The following is a 17,718-nucleotide window of genomic DNA, read 5'->3' on the forward strand; positions in this document are numbered from 1 at the left end:
CCCCGCCCCGACAGGCCGCCCCGCCCCGACAGGCCCCGCCCTCCGAAGGCCCCAGCCCACCGAGGGCCCTGCCCCAAGTGTCCTTCCGCCCCTCTTCCCTGTGCCGACTCCCGCTGGCTCTAGGCGCCGACCGGGATAATGAGGATTGCGCCAAGGTGTCAGTGTGATAACCGTGACGAACGGCGTTAATCAAAATAAATTATTAATTAAACCATGTGTGCGGAGTCGTTCTTCCCCGCGGGGGTCCCTATATAAATCCATATCCACAGGGGGTCGCTGCACCCCGTGGCAAGAGGAGGATGGTCCCAAGCATCCTTGGAACTAGGCGTCGATCTCTATTAAAAGCCTTACATCTGGATGTAGGTAACTGAGCACGCATGGCTTTCCACCTGATTTTACGCTTAAAATAGACCTTTAATTATAAACAAAAAGGCTGCGGGATGCTTTTTCCGCTTTTGTTACCAGGGAACAAAACACCTGGTTTTGTTCCTGGATGTGTCAGCTGCCCCAGGCAGGGGGATTACTGCATTGACCTGGATTGTACCTGGGAAGCAGGGGTATTGCTCTACTGGACCAGAGGAGGGAAGATGCTTCCGGATTTGTCAGAATTAAAAGGAAGGAAACAAGACGAGGAAGGAGGGAGAACCGCGCGAGTTTGCAGTGTAAGCACGGTGAGCAGGAACGAGCACACCTGATGCAGAAGTCATCTGATCTCAGCGGTCGGAGCACCAGGCAGGCAATGGGACCCTCGAGCAAGACTGGAAAACAGCAATTAGGGCGGGGTTGCAGGTGGTCTGGAAGAGTGTCTGGGAGCCGGTTTGCGCTGAAGACCAAGAAGGACGTCATACCTGGAAGCCTTGATTTTGGAATGAAGGAGCTGACGCTGCTGAAATCAGTGGGAATAAGCAGCGTGTGGATGAGCATCCACGCTGCTCACTGATGAGATGGAAATGAGCCGCAGGCACGGGGATGCGGGGGAATCCTAATACAAGTGGCAAGAGGCATATGCTCCCTTTCCTGGCATCCTGGAAAGATCCCGCAGGATTCTGCTTCGCTATCTAGACCGCCTGCTCCGGGCCGGCTCCTCCTGCCTGGCCCTTCACACCACCCTGAGGTTAACCCCCGGGAGCAGAGCAGGGGCAGCTAGCGAGTTAGTAACTGCCCCCAGACTCACTTCCAGAGCGCCCCTCCTGGGCCTGGTAGGCGTGCCTGGGCTGAGTCACACTCCACTGGGCTTTCTTCTATTTTAAACCATAGTAAGGTAAGATGAACTGAGTATGAGAGAAGCTGGGGAGGGGGGAGGGGATAGGGGGGTGGGACTGGAGGAAGCTCATATGCAATGCTGCCCATGCTACAGAGTGGGAAGGTTGGGGATGAGTTTCTGGTACAGAAAGTGGTCAAGGGAATTTTCTCTCCACCTACTTGCTCCCAGCAGGAAGGGCCTCTGAGGCATTGAGCACCTCCACCACTTCTTACTATGCAGCTATGTGACCTTGGACAAATTACACGCTGGTGCTGTGCCTCATTCGCTCTCTGTAAAATGGGGGCAGGACTACGGATCCCTAATAACAAAAAGTTCCGAGAACCAAACCCTTTCTTAATTCACTTAAAGACAAAACCTGGCCTAAACTGATGTACATAAAGCCTTTTACAGGCTTTAGACCACTTGTGATTATTTGTTTCCCTGAAGGCACATTGACTAGTTTGTATGAGAAGTGCTTCAGATCCTCTTGGGGAGTTATGTTATATAAATTACAGGCATGTGTTACCTTGCTAACATCCAAACAATTCTGAATTCTGAATCAGAGCTTGCTGCAAAGGCTTGAAATCTACAGCACCTACTGCCTCGTGTCCTGGTGAGGATTAAAGGAAGAATGCATGTAAAATGCTCAGAACAATGCCTGGTGCAGTGTTAATTGTATTATTAGATTGCTAGTGTTAGAGCCGGCTTTGTTTCTCAGCCTGACTAGTCCAGGCGGTACCTCATTCCTCTGTCACACTTCCACGAGTAGATGGACTCTAAGTGCCCCTAAGAAAACTGAAACTGTACCTTGCTTTTAGCTGTTTGCTGATGTGGTTTTGTGGTAGGGTATTTAGGGAGGTACTCCTTCGTTTATGTAAATGATCTCTGTGCTCCTCCCCACCCCCTAGCTCCTTCTGTTTGAAGAAGGCAGCTAATCCCTGTGTTTCCTACTTCAAGGGCATTTGCACCATCCTTTTGAGAGAGCTCATTCTCACTAAACACCTTATATATCCCAGGTGTCATGGTGGGGAAAGGGGAGATAGGCTGGATGGGGTAGGGGGCTTTTCAGCAGTTGGAGAGAAGAATGACTACTCTAGAGTGGAAGGGGTGGGGATTGGTGGTCTCCTGAGCCCCTGCCGCACCAGGCAAGCTCTTGGTGTCACACAGCTGTGTGATGCATCTATTAGATCTAGAGAACCTGGCCCCACAGTTTTGGCAGATTCTGGAGTCCACACTTGTCACTGGAAATAATAGAGCAGCCTGCCTTCTCCTTAGAAGAACCCTTGTGTTGGGTAATGAGGGTATCAGCAGCAAGATGAATGGGCTGAAGAACAAGTGGTCCTGATTCCAATGGTACTGAAGGCCCTTCTAGATTTTTGCAAGACCCTAGAGAAGGAGAACCTCCACTCCAGGCCGCAGTGATGCCTGACAGTGGATCTCCCTACATCCCTCCTGGCACGGGCTGAGTGGAAAGTAAAGCTATGTAATATTTTTATGTACATCTGAGCTAGTAAACTAATATTCATACTTGGGACACCAGATCCAAAAGATCTACCTAGACCATGATTGTATATATATATATATGAAATGTCTGGAAAAGGGAAACAGAGAGACAGAAAGCAGACCTGGGCTTGGCTGGTGCTGGGAGTAGCTTTGACTGCAAACAAGCTCGAGGGTATTTTTGGGGTGATGAAAATATTCTAAAACTGGATTGTAATGACTGCACAACTATTAGTGTAATTAAAATCACTGAGTTTACAGTTATAATGGATGAATTTTGTGGCATGTAAATTATACTTCAGTCGAGTTGCAGAAAAACACCAAAAAGAACATTAGAGCCTGAGGTAAATAATCATATTGTCCCAGAAAGGATATGTCCCTTCTCCTGTTGGGCCAACATCTACTCAGTAGCTGAGCTGGTCTGGGCTTCCTTTGAGCTTTAGATTCAGTTCACCATTGACTCCAAATATTCTGAGGATGGGTTCCTCGAAAAGTTCAACAGAATTACCACATGAGCCAGCAATCCCACTTCTAGATATACACCTAAATGAATTGGAAAGAGGGACTCAGACTGATTTCCTCTTACTGATATGCAGCATCTGCCTGTACAGTATGAGGAGTGAGGTGTATAGTCGAGGCCTCCATCAGAAAGAGGCTCTGGGAGTAGACTCTCAACTGCCGCCAATTTGCAGCAGATTCAGCCAAGTATCTTGAATCCCAGGGAAAATGGCACCGCTTTATGAAACGCCAGAGAGTGTGTGTTTGTGTGTGTGTGTGTGTGTGTGGTCCTTGTTCCTCTCCTTCATCCTATGTCCCTAAATCATGAAACAATAAACTCATTGGGAAGGAGTTGGGTATTTATCCTTTAGGGGATTGTTGGTCCTCTGTGAATATTAAATAGGAATACCATAGTAATAATACTACTTATTAATGGCTTCCTACTCCTTTCCCATTGCGTATACAGAGAAGCTGTCTTAGTGCCTGCCATCTTTCTATCAAATCAAGGCAGAACATGGAGTTAACATTAAATCTTTGTTTCCCTGTTTTGCTGTAAAACTGTTGAGTTCTTGGAGCAAAATTTTCTGTTAAAGTCTTAATTAGCCAGAGCCAGTGATTTGGAAAAATAATCATGATATCACAATTCTTTGTCATGGTCTGAAAAGTATTGTCATTATCTTCTATGTATGTTTGAGGAGTGAGAAATAGTCTCAGTACTTCATTTTCTGCATAGGTTCTTGCTTCTAATTAAATAATTCACCTGTCAGTGTTGACACACACGTGATTTGTCTGTTTTCCATCTCATTTATTTTTTCCACAATGAGACATCTCTCTTCTCAGAAGTCCCTGGTGGAGTGGGGGACACAGGCCTGGGTGTCAGGCTACCTGGGCCCAGCCTGAGACGCAGGAAGGGGCAGAGTACCCTGGGACTTACCTCTCTATCAGGGAGGTAAAGAGGCCAGGACAGGTGAACTCTTAGCTTCCGTCTAGCTCTAAAAAAAACGTGAATTCCTTTTGGTTCATTGTGTTTGGTGTCCTATTTCAGTAGTCACCAAATTAACTTAATTTCAGTTTAGGCTTTTTGTTTGTATTAGTCAGGGTTCTTCAGAGAAACAGAACTACCGTGTTTCCCTGAAAATAAGACCTAGCCGGTTAATCAGCGATAATGCGTCTCTTGGAGTAAAAATTAATATAAGATCCAGTCTTATATTATGTTAGATAAGACCTGGTCTTATAGTATAGTAAAATAAGACCGGGTCTTATATTAATTTTTACTCCAAAAGATGCATTAGAGCTTATTGTCTGGATAGGTCTTATTTTCGGGGAAACACGGTAATAGATGTAATATATTCATTTTCTGGAACAGATATCTACACCGTGTAAGCATGTCTGACTTTATATGAGGTAGAAACCCTAAGAATGTTAGGATGGGTGGTTGATAATTAGAGGATTGGGTGTTTGAATACTAAAGAAATGCCACTTTTTTTTTTTTTAAAGATTTTATTGGAGAAGGGGAACAGAACTTTATTGGGGAACACTGTGTACTTCCAGACCTTTTTTTTTTTTTTTTTTTCCCCAAGTCAAGTTGTTGTCCTTTTTCAGTCTTAGTTGTGAGGGCACAGCTCAGCTGCAGGTCCAGTTGCCATTTTTCTAGTTGCAGGGGGCACAGCCCACCATCCTTTGCAGGAGTCGAACCGGCAACCTTGTGGTTCAGAGGACGCATTCCAACCAACTGAGCCATCCGGGAGCTCAGTGGCAGCTCAGCTCAATGTGCCGTGTTCAATCTTAGTTGCAGGGGGCAGAGCCCACCATCCCTTGCCGGACTTGAGGGATTGAACTGGCAACCTTGTGGCTGAGAGCCCACTGGCCCGTGTGGGAATTGAACCGGCAGCCTTCGGAGTTAGGAGCATGGAGCTCTAAGCACCTGAGCCACCGGGCCGGCCCCGAAATGCCACTTTTTATACCTCAAGATGGTGAAATGGGACGCATCACTTACAGGTACTTACCGTTGAATTATTTTATTGACCCTCTCTGCTGCATTTGATACCTGTGATCACATGCTCTGTGCTTTCCCCGCTGCTCCAAATGCCCCATCTGAGAGCTCGCTCATAGCTGAAATCTTTGTGTTCCTGACACTCCCCCTCAGCACCCTTTAATGCTTAATGCTTCTATGCTCTCCTTCCCCACCCTGGACAATCTCACTGACCCTCATGGCCTTCGCATACCCTCCTCCAAGCTTCAGATGTCTGCAATCAATTGCTTGCTGGCATCTCAAAATCAACATGTTACAACCCCGAAATTCATTATCTTGGCCAAACTGTCTTCTCCTCGCTATTCTCCATCGCAACTCACGTCATTCACATTCACCCATTTGTATACATTAGAAATTTGGAAGCACCTCTGACTCTTCCCCCATAGTGAATTAATCATCAAGGCTTGCCCCTTGTTACTTCTTAACTTTTCTGGAATCTATTAGCATTTCTACTTCCATCAGTGATGTGCTGGTAAATGGTTAACCACCTGCTCTGGAGGGAAGCCTTGCTTTACAGCAATTATTAATTTCTGTAGAGCAAATATTCCTACTGTGGATGATTTCAAGCTATCCAAGGTTTCACAGTCTCTCCCCCAAATTCCTGGGGACTTAATTGTCTTCTGTGAGATGATAAAAGCCAGCTCCCACGCACACTGGCCCCAGCTCCCATTGATGCTTTCTCAACCTGTGCATCTTGTTCCGACCTTCTTTTGCCTCAGCCATTCCATAGCCAATGCCAAAGAGGTCTGCTCCAAACTGAGACCTGACCATGCTGGTACCCTGCTGAGATGCCCTTGGGAGATTCGATCCCCATCTCCTACCAGCTTACGCATTCATGCCCACCGCACCCGTGTCATTTCCAGTCACCTTGCAGTGTTGTCCCTGTCACACTGCGTGTATGTCTTTCCTTGCTACCCTTCTCATGCTGTCTGCCCACTTCCATTCCCTTCCTCTGTTCCTGGCTTCTATCCTTTTGTTCTTTGAGGCTCAGCTCAGCTGAAACCTCCTCCAGCCATTCTTCAGATTGGGTTGGGTGCCCCATCCCTGTGTGTCTATAATAACATTAGCAGGCTTTGATTGCTGTGCTTACAACCTTGCACCCATGGGGCTTTGTTCTGTTTGTTTGTTTTGATCTTTTTTCTTTCTATTCTGTAAGCGACTTAGGGAGAAATCACGTATTGAGATTCTCACCCCCATCTCTACCCCAGCTTTATAGCTACAGAGCATAGAACAGTGGCTCTCTCATTGAAATCAATCAATAAATGCTTCTTAATTATCAAATGTGTGTGTGTGTGTGTGTGTGTGTGTGTGTGTGTGTGTGTGTGTGTTTGGGATATGGCGGAGGTTAACAGTTGTCCAATTATCTATTGCTGTATAACAACCCCCCTCCCAACCACACAATTTTTGGCTTAAAACTGTTAAAATAAAAAACAAACAGAGACCAACCTTGAAAATTCCCTGAGCAGATAAAATTAGTTTAGTCATACCAGCAAAGCTTAATTTAGCTGATTTTGCAAGTCTAACTTGACCTGGTTCATTTCTTGCTTATGCCTCTGGAAATCAGAAGCAAAACTTGAACTCTTTCCCAAGGTTGATATGAGGTAACTGCTGACCTATTTCCCTGTCATTTAAGAAAATTCTAATGTAATAACCAATCCCTGTGAAGAACAGTCACTGCTTTCTCACTCTATAAGCTGTGAGATTTATAGCAATATTCCATGTTTGGGTTTGAAATGTTCTTACTTTGCAAACTGTCTTTTGGTGTGAACCCAATAACCTTGTACTAATCACTACTTTGGTGATTTGTTGGTTTTACTTCTGTTATTTCTGAACTTTTGAGAAAACAGTAACAATTATTTTGCTCATGAATGTGGGAGTTAGTCGGGCTCTGCTTGGCGGTTCTTGACTGAATTCTTTCGGCAGTCAGATGGCATCTCAAAACCTGGGAAGACTCAAAGGGCTGGGGCTCCGTCGGCTCTTTCCCCCCTGTATACCTCCCACTCCATGCACATGGCTGCTTCAGGGTAGCTAGACTTCTTCCGTATGATCCAAAGTGGACTTCCTCTGCCCTGCCACCCCTCCCCATTCTGATTGTCATCTATTCAGTTTTGGGAGGGTACAGCCCCCAGACTCCAAGATGGTTTTGGAGGTGTGGTTTTCCTACTTTCAGTGTCTCTTTGACTAAGTTTCAGGTCAGTTGCTCCGTTGCGTTTCCCTCAGCACCTGAGGCTGAAAACTCTTTCCCAGGTTTTTTGGCAGTTGACTGTTTGTCTCCCCAACATCACAAAAATGGCCCATTGGAAGCCAAGGAGTTGAGAGAAACCCTTGGGAGATGTGACTGGCAGATTTCAGGTCAAGAAAAAATAAAATTCATGAGTTTTTTGGGGGTCGGGGGGAAACTTCTGTTTTCTTTCCCAGTTCTTCTAGGTCCAGATCTCTGACATTTGAATGGGTTCCTCTTTTACTTTCCCTCATTTGTCACAGATAACATCTTAATCAGTAATTTGCAACAATAGAGTAATTTTTTTGCATACTATTTCATGCAATAGATGCTTTTTGTAAAAAGACAAGCTTTTCGATGATAAGCCATAAAAATGATCGTTAAGAGTTTGGCAACTAAGCAGGAAAGACAGCCAGCAGTCTCAAGACTTGGGCTCAGATCCTCTCGCCACCATTTAATAGTTGCTTCACTTCTCTGAGTATCGGTGTCCTCATCTGAAAAACGGATAACACCTGCCTTACTCGCCTTCTAGAATCATAAGGATCAAAGCTGGTGGAAGCTCAGATGTTGCACCTGCCTGAGTCTGGACAGTGGGTGAGGGAAGGGCTCAGCGGGGAATCCATGGTTTCTGCCAGCGCTTCTGCTGTGGGGAGGCTGCCCCTCGGGCTCTCGTTCTGCAGCCAGATGATTTGCTTCCTCCCTGTGTGTCCCTGGCGCCTTTCGAGCTGCTGCCCCAGAGCTGGAACTCAGAATGAGTGAGTCAGTCAGCAAAATGCTCTTCCCCACTTCTCCTGCCTGGCCCAAACTGACTCATCTATCCAGTCTCAGATGAAACATCATTTCCTTAAGAAAGCCTTCTTTGGGGCTGCCGGTTAGCTCCCTTGGTTAGAGCGCGGTATGCTTGATGGCAAAGTTGCCGGCTCGATCCCTGCATGGGCCACTGTGAGCTGCGCCCTCCACAACTGGATTGAAACAACTACTTGGCTTGGAGCTGATGGGTCCTGGAAAAACACACTTAAAATAAATAAAAGTTAAAAAAAGAAAGAAAGTCTTCCTTGAGCACGCCCCACCAGGCCCCACTCTCCTGGACTAGGGTCAGGAAATAGATAGCAGATATTAGGATAAAAAAAGCTTTAAAAATTAAGAATCTAATCAAGGCTGAAGAAGTTAGCTACAACCTCAGTGAAGATTACAGATTTCTCTGCGCAGATGGAAGAAGTCAGAAATGGCATCCCTTCAACTCAGAAAAGCTCAACCGTATAAAGAACTCAGACACGATATAGTAACTGTGAAAAGGGCTCATTCTTAAATTCTCCTAACATTGAAGATACTAGAATGTTTCAACTTAAATACATTTACAATCAGATTACAATTAGATGATTTTAGATGGGAATTATAAGGCTGACTTCTTGGTCCAATTAGGCAAATTTTCTTAAACATTGCAACTACATAAATACCAAATATGCACACTCCTTAACGTAAAAAAAAAAAGTCAAAACACATAACTCTTAAAGATTTAACGCATGCTTTAATTCTAAATCTTCCTGGGGTTAAAAGAAGCTTCTTCTGTAGTAGGCAGAATTCTAAGATGACTCCCACCCCTTGCGTATGGGTGGAACTTGGAAATATGATGAGATGTTATTCCCATGACTAGATTACTAACCAGTTGACTTTGAACAAATCAAAACAGATTCCTGGAAGGGCCTGCCTTAACCAGGCAAGCCTTTACAAGGTGAAGCATCGGAGTAATGTGCTCCTGCTGACTTTGAAGATATAGCTGACCCCTGACCAACAGACAGAAAAAACACTGGGACCTCAGCCCTACAACCACAAGGAATTCGATTATGCCAACAACCAGTGAACTTGGAAGAGGATCTTTAGATGAGAACCACAGCCCCAGATTTCAGCCCGATGACACCCTGATCTTACCTGTGCGTGAACTCCTAATCCACAGAAACTTTGTAATAGAAAACTACTATTCCCTCTGTGGTGGGCTGAATTGTGTCCCTTCACCCAAATATGTTGAAACACTGACCCCCTTATGACCTTATTTGGAAATAGGGTCTTCGCAGATGTAATCAAGTTAAGAGGAGGTCATACTGAATAAGGGTGGGCCCTAAATCTGATGACTGGCATCCTTATAAGCAGAGGGAGATTTGGGGACACACTTGCACATACACAGGGAAGATGGTCAAGTGATGATGCAGGCAGAAACTGGAGTGATGTAGCTAAAACTCAGGGAATGGTAAGGCATGGATGCAGAATCAGATCTGGATCCTAGACAGTCGCACTAGCTGGGCTTTTGGGACACTCATCTCTCCTGGTTCTCCTCCTGCCATTTTCAGTGGCCCCTTCTACTCAGCATCCTTGCTGGCACTCCTCCTATTGCCCTCTAATGGCTGGAGTCCTCAGGGCTCCGTCCGGGCTCTACCCTCTGAGTCTCTCGCCAGGTGATCTTGTCATTCCCTTGTCTTTAAATCCCATCGATGTGTTGATTACACCAAACTTGACATCCCCATGTCAGGCGCCTTGAGTTTCCTTCTGGAACATACAAAAGCAGGTCTGATGGCATCCCCGTCCAGCAATGCCGAGGATGCCACCCGACCCCCCCACCTTCATTCTTCATTTGACTTCCTTCAGATCTCAGTGAGCTTACATTTAACCTTCTCTGACCGACGTAGCATTGGATCCATGTCACTTCGTCCTGCTCATTTCCTTCTCAGTATTTTTTCATTCCCTACAATGTTATTCACTTCTTGTTCACTTGACTGTTATTGGTTGTACTCTGTAGAATTTTAGCTCCATGAGGAGACCATGTCTCTCGTTTACTTTTCTGGGCCCAGAGCCACGCAAAGTGCCTGACCAAAAGCAGCTGCTCAGCAATACCTGATGAACACATGAAAGGTTGTCCTGAGCAGGTCACCTAACCTTGCTGAGGTAATTCCATCTATTCTATAATTTTAAGAGGATTCTATGGGATATAAGGTGGTATACTTGGAAGAGCCCAGTCTGCTACCTGGCACATAGCAGGTGTTTATTAAAAGTTAGTAAATGTAAATTAAATGTTATTTCCTTCCCCTTTTTCTGGGCCATACATAATAAGCTTATAACATGCACCTAAAAGCCCTTCATTAAATCTGGTGTGATGCACGTCACATAGTTCTAAACTGAGTGTACTTATTATCTAGTATACAGATGCACTGGGCTGTGTTCTCAGAGACAATGATTTAAATGGTGTGTATCCTGCTATGTGTCAAAGTTTGAGATCCAGTTATATGGAGTATACATTAAAGTGCAGTACTGGGTATATTAGTCAAAGTTCTCCCGAAGGGAAAAACACAATAGAAGACTGTCTGTCTGTGTGTCTGTCTGTCTGTCTGTCTATCTTCTATCTATCTATCCATCATCTATCTATCTATCTATCTATCTATCTATCTATCTATCATCAGTAGGGTAGGCTGGCAGGCTGGACATTTAGGTAAGACTTGATGTTGCAGTCTTGAGTCTGAATCACACAGGGAGCAGGCTGGAAACACAGGCAGGATTTTATGCTTCGGTCTTGAAGAAAATTCCTTCCATTTTGGGAAACTTCAGTCTTTGCTCTTAGGGCCTTCAACTGGACGAGGCCCACCGCATTATGAAGGGTAGTAAGCTTTACTCAAAGGTACTGATTTAAATATTAATCACATCTAAAATATACCTTCACAAAAACATCCAGATTGGTGTGTGACCATACAACTTGGCATTCTGTCCTAGCCAAATTAACCGTGACACTGGGCAAATATTTTAATGATCAATTTTAAGAAGAATGTTGAAATAGTCTAATATTTCTTCAGTTTTAGCCTGAGTTTCATGGAGAACCTATAATACAAAATCCTTACTCCTTCTTGCAGGAGTTTGTTATTGATTTTTCTTTTCAGTGTTTTCCCCATTAGTCTAAACAGATTCAATACTTTGGAGGTGGGAAAACAGTTCTTAGTCAGGAGTTTATTAATCATTACTCACCCAGACTGGCAAGTCTAGAAGTCTCTCTCCTTAAAAGAAAGACATCTGTGTGTCATATATTCCACTTCAAATATTGTTTATTATTTCATTCAAAAAGCCACAAAAACAAAACAAACAAAACAAACCAATTCCAGACCGCTAGTCACTATGCTGGATGCTAGTTACAATGACAAAATGTGGCTTTGGTTTTCTAATTGTTTTTTGCTGGTTGTCACAGGGCCCCGTAAATCTCATGACTTGTTTGACTAAAGAAAACAGGCACTTCATGAAACTGCAAAGGAAATGGAAAGGAAGTAGCAGGAAAGACCCCTTTGCTTCTGAGATACTCATTAGAAGTTGGGAGAGATTTGTCATGAAGTGATATAAAGCATTTTTCCAGCAGGAAACAATTTGTTGAGAATAGTTCCAGGTATGCAGTGGGCCTCCTGATGCTCATTAAGTCTAATCTGATTTTCTCAGCCTGTGACTATCTGTGTCCGGTAGAAGGCGCCAAAGGAAAGCACTCATATTGGCTGAGACCCTTTCTTTTGCTCCATTTTAGTGTGACATGTGGACCAGAATAAGAAGTGGACAAGAAAATAGTTGCTTCTCCTCGCACGTGGTATATTGTAGAATAATGGAAAGGTAGGTCAAACACAGACTTCCCAGTAAAACGGCACCTAGACACAGAGTTAGCACAGGAAATTGTGTGTGTGTGTTTGTGGGGGGGGAGGGGCCAGAGCCCCAGAGAGTAGTTTACAGGCTCTCGGCCTCACGTGAAGGGGTGCTGGCTCGGGTGGTGGATGGCCGTGGGCTGTGGCTGATTGGCCATCGGCTGTGGCCTGTTAGCCGATTGGCCGCTGGTATAACTGCTACGGCTACGGAGGAGAGCCGAGGACTGCCGAGGATTGCCGAGGAGCTGAGCAGAGCCGAAGAGAGCGGAAGAGGAGAGCCGAGAAGAGCGGAAGAGAGGAGAGGAACAGAGTCAAGAGAGTGGAGGAGAGTCGTCGGTCGGTCGGTTGGCGGAAAGGCGGACGGCAGGTCGCGCGTCCAGTGGGCCCAGCCTCCAGTGAGACCATAGTGGTATGACTCCCCTACCTATGGCTCCGTGGGAGTTCCTTTTTGGCCTCACTGTATCCTGCGTTTTTGTGTGGGGAGCGGGAGCAGAGACCCCGCAGGCCGCCCCGCCTGAAAAATGGGGCGGCGAGCAGGGTCTCCTGCTCGACAGTGTGTGTGCACGTGAGTGCGCACGCGTTTCTGAAATGAAACAGCAAAGAACGGAAGTGATGAAAAATTCTTCAAGAAAAGGTGACCAGAAAGTATTCTAGAAAAACCTATGAAGATAATTAAAAAGTTGGAGAAGATGAGAGAGAGAGAGGAGAGCTCAAGTGAACATGAGACTTGGAACTTGGGTGAAAAGTATTAATATGGGGAACTCCAGAAGAAGGGGTCCTAGTCCTCTGTTTCTTGTAGTCCTCATAATAGTGAATGGAATTTCAGTGAATACCATATAAGTGGAGGATGAGGGGAAAAGACACCAAATCATTTAGAACCAATTCAGTGGAATTCTTTGTGTCAAGGGACTTAAAAGTCTAGTGCTCACAAACTGCATGTGGTACCTGTTGGGGAAGGTGGAAGTCAAAGCTTTAGGTACTCACAGAGGAAGCACCCTACTGTGGAAAGGAGACAAGAAAAAAGCAAAGTTGAGTTGGAATGGTAGACCTACTGGGTTCACCTTCTGTTTGTTACACTTTTAGAATCTCCCATTAAAAGAACCGATAAGGTGGAAGATGCCCAGAGAGATTTTCTGCCGGCTGCAGTTAAAGGATCTCTTGCTCAGTTTAGAAGCTGCTTCCAGAGCGTGACCATCGACATAATTTGGAAAAAGTTCCCTGTGTCCTATGCCACCCATCCAGAGACATTTCAAAAAGGAACACAAAGGAGAGCACTAATGACGTATTCTCGTGAGCACACACAGGTGACCACTGAAGACGAGACTAAGAAGCTACCATAGATTCTTCCTGAGAATGTTGCTTCTCTCAGGGTTCCCTGCAAGTTATAAAACTCCTAAGTGAACCAATGCTACAGGACGAATAGATAATGCATAACAATATACAAATGTTATAGGCTTTGCAATTTACTTCAATTCCAAGTAACTTCCAACATTGGGTGCCAAAAAACTAGAAGTTCCTTTCTTCCAGGAGACTTGATTTCTTACTCAAAGAGTATGCCATCCAGGTTGTTAAAAGTTTGAGCTGAATTATAAAATCTTTGGAAGGGAGTGGTGCTTAGTCCACGTTATTCCAATTAATCATTCAAAAAAGATCTCCTAAACATACTCCGATAAACCAGTGGCTGTTAAATTTGTGTGCTAAAGAATTGTTACCAGGAATGACATTGTACCTCGTTCTTCTGCTGGGCTAGTAAGGTATTTGTTGTCCTCACGAATAGGATGTGTACTTGGATAAGCAGGATGTCCTCCTCCTTTCTCTGACTTTTAACAACGTATCTCTTTGATTTAGAGGTATGTGCAAACCTGGAATCCTGCTGGGCAGCTGCAAGAAGCCTTGACCCAAGTAGGAGCTGCAGCAAAGCGTTTTCTAACTGGGGCTAAGTCTCTCTTTGTCCTGCTCGTTACTATCTACCTAACTACCCCATCAGAATCACCTGAGGTTCAGGTTAAGATGCAGATTCCTCGGCCCAAACTTCACACTGTCTGAGTAGAGATTGGGGGTAGAGCCTAGGAATTTGAATGTTAAACAATCATTTCAGATGACTTCAATGCAGAAGAGCGAAGGACCTCTTTTAGAGAAATATTGCCCTGAGCAAAGGCAGATTGGTCAATCAGAGAGGACTTGAAGCTCACTTCTCCATTCATTCATTTTTTCATTTATTCATTTACTTACTCCCTCTCTCCTGAACACATTAATTCAACACACATTTCTGGTGCCTTAACATTGTACTTGGTGATGTGGGACATAGTAAATATAAAGAGACTCAGTTCCTGCTCGAAAGGAACTTGTATCTCAAGCCTGAGATATATGTAATATATATATATATATATATATATATATATATATATATATATATATATATATATATATATATCATATATGTCCATATGTATACACGAGGTGTGATCAAAACATTCGGTGAATGTTTAAATTAAAAAAACGTATTACAGTGAAAGATGCATTGCCATTAATCCCTCACAAAATACTCCCTCTCACTTTGAACACACTTATCCCAGCATTCTTGCCACTTTCTGAAGCAGTTCTGGAAGTCCTCTTTCACGAGTGTCTTTAGTTGCGCTTTCCTGGCTGCCTCCATGTCCTGAATTAGTTTGACTCTCGGGACGAGCCAGAAGTCACATGGTGCCAGATCCGGTGAATTAGGTGAGTGAGGACACACCATAATGTTTTTATTTGACAGAAATTGCCATATATCAGAAGCAATGTGTGACACGGAGCGTTATCATGATGGAGGATGATTTATGGCATACTTTAAAGCATACCTTCTCTTCTTAACTGTAGCTTACACCTGAATGACTGCACTAAACAAGTTGAAACTTGTCACCGTTATTAAGGTTTGACGCGTCGCTTCCCATATTGAAGATGCCTGCCTTCCCATTGGATAGCACTCGGCAGCGCCATTCATTCTCTCTCTCTCTCTCTCTCTCTCTCTCTCTCTCTATATATATATATATATATATATATATATATGTATGTATATATGTAGATGTATATATATGTATATAGAATGTATATTATATATATAATATATTTATATATATATATATTATACACACACACACACACACACACACACACACACACACACACAGGAGGGCCAAAAAAACGTATACACATTTTAAGAACTGTTATATATGCTCAAGTATTAGTTCACCATCATCAGAAGTGTATGGATGCTGATGGTAACCACTTTGAGCACCTCTTGTAATTGCATAATTCAAATGTGACTTGCATTCCTCTTTTGTTATTGGTATATATTGAGTTTTCCATTTTTAATAATTCTTTCCTTTCTTAAAATATGTATACATTTTTTTGCCATATAGCTACATCTCCATATATAGATATATGCCATATATGTGTGTGTATATATATATATATATATATATATATATATATATATATACATATACATATATATATATATATGTATATATATATATGTATTCACAGGATGTACAGTACAGCATAGGGAATATAGCCAATGGCACTGTAATAGCTATGTATGGTGTCAGATGGGTGGTAGACTACTTGGGTTTATCACTTTGTGAGGTGTGTCAATGTCTAATCATTATGTTGTGTTGTACACCTGAAACTAATAATAAAAAACACCTCATCATGAGAAAACAGAAGTTGCTCTTGATGAAGTTTGCCCCTAGTGGCCATCTGTGTCATTACTAGTCCAGAGAGGCTTTTCCTCTGGTTTAGGACGTTACTGGCTATGTGTATCATTTCTATCCACTGCTTATGCTATATGCTTCTATTATTTTAATTTTCTCTACGAGTTTCAGGAAGACATAGCTGATTAACTTACCTCAGAAGTTTCTTTCCTTCTCTACCAAGTAGGGCCATGCTATTTGCCAAATCTGAATACTTCCCTTTTCTGTCCCATTGCTATTTGCTCTAGATGTTTTTCTAATATGTTCCTCTAGATTTTGTTTTATGAAGTTTTCCATGGTGAGCTATGTGAAAACAGCAAGTTTTGGGTCTGCCAAAAGCATCTGCTGTCTAAAGAAATCTTGTCCACATTCAACTTGCCTGGGTTACATAATCCTTCCCAGAAGAGATCCTTCCATCAGACCAACGACTATTACAAAATCAGTCAATAGTATATGGTCTTTCCTTCCACCCTCCCTCCAACATAGCTCATCTTTTCTGTGCTTTACCACAAATCCTAACCATGATTTCTTGGGCACGTTTTCCCATGGTACAACATACAATACGTGGTCACCTTAACAGCCACTCACTAATTTTTGAGTTTTTACACTGATGTGACTCGACTTCCCCTCTCCAACCTGCCCTGATATTTGGTAACCAATTCATACTGCTGTCCCAATATTCGCCTGGAGGGTCCTCCTTGTTCTTCCTAGAAAGTCTTCTGCAGCTTTTAGACACACCCTCTCAGGGGTCACTCTAGTCAGCTGAGATCCTGCATCCCTTCCTGTCTGAAGTTTCTGGGGTACAGTCACCCTTTCCGATCTAGTAACAATGAAAGCACCACCCCTTTCCTGAAACCCTCTGTGAGAGCAGGGAGATCACCCACATCTGCCTCCCCTGACCTACGGAGCTCAGCTCTCCTTCACATCTGTTGAGTCTGACCCTCAAATTCTCAACCTTCCTCCTGAGGAAATCTTTCACTTCCTCTGGCGAAATCAACCTGGATTTCTTTATTCTGTTATTATTCTATTGCACCTATTCTTATAGGAAGGTTGCAGCACACTTGTCAAGCCACCCCGTTTTCTCCTGTCCTCGGAAGAAGAGCTGATACCTTGAGACCAAGCCCTCCAGGTGCAGGAATCCTGAGTGGCTTTTGGGGCGCTGGGGCTATTGCAGCTTCACTGAAATGATCTCTTCCCTCAAACCAAGAATGTGCCATGTTTTTGTTTTTTCTTTTATCAATAAGGACCCCATCTTTCTGTTTGTTGTTAATAAAATTCTACCACCTTTCTATGGTCAAAGCCACACGTTAGGTCTCAGATGTCTAAAATCAAGATCAGACTTTATCTAAATTAACAAATCCGTGTCCAACTTGAAACTACAAAGTGGGGAATGAATGACTCCTAAAAGGCTGTTTTTAAATAATGTGTATCCATGGGTTGGCCTGTGCATAGATTCCCCCCTTGCTTGTTATTCAGTTTAAACACCACCAAAAGAGAACAATCAGTACACACAGTTTAAACCTCAGTTACACAATATTTCTTCTTAGCAGCACACAAGGCACAAGGAATTTATTGCACTAAATGTCTGGCCTGCACACGTGGTTGAAAATTCAGATTGTAAAAGCAGCAATAATTATCCTCCTGTCCTTATAAGTGAATCCATGCCCCGGCTGCACTTGTTACTTAGGCCCCGATGGCACACCGTCTGCAGAGAACCTGTGAAGCTTGTTAAACAGGAGTGCAGTTCAAGATAAAACTGCAGTCATCCAAATTCTAAAGCCAGCCCTCTGGGCACCGTGAGCAAACACCAGCAGGAAAGACCAGCACGTGTC

At 43.8% G+C, this 17,718-nt stretch overlaps 1 long non-coding RNA gene across 6 annotated transcripts in view; it reads left to right on the forward strand.

Moving 5' to 3' along the window:
* Positions 1-45: 45 nt before the first annotated feature.
* LOC148759209 (uncharacterized) overlaps positions 46-17,718 on the forward strand; it is a 252,241-nt gene continuing 234,568 nt past the window's right edge. For 4 of the 6 annotated variants that reach the window (XR_016023062.1, XR_016023054.1, XR_016023053.1 and 1 more), the window contains exons 1-2: positions 46-1,261; positions 5,031-5,239. This is a non-coding gene — a long non-coding RNA (uncharacterized LOC148759209). Of the gene's footprint in view, positions 1,262-5,030; positions 5,240-8,026; positions 8,386-12,040; positions 12,223-17,718 lie in introns of those variants that run through there. The other 2 variants (XR_016023056.1, XR_016023060.1) reach the window with 2 other exon arrangements.

This window comes from Rhinolophus sinicus, chromosome 1 (assembly GCF_057876585.1).
Source record: "Rhinolophus sinicus isolate RSI-liver-muscle chromosome 1, RSI-T2T, whole genome shotgun sequence".
Taxonomy (NCBI): Eukaryota; Metazoa; Chordata; class Mammalia; order Chiroptera; family Rhinolophidae; genus Rhinolophus; species Rhinolophus sinicus.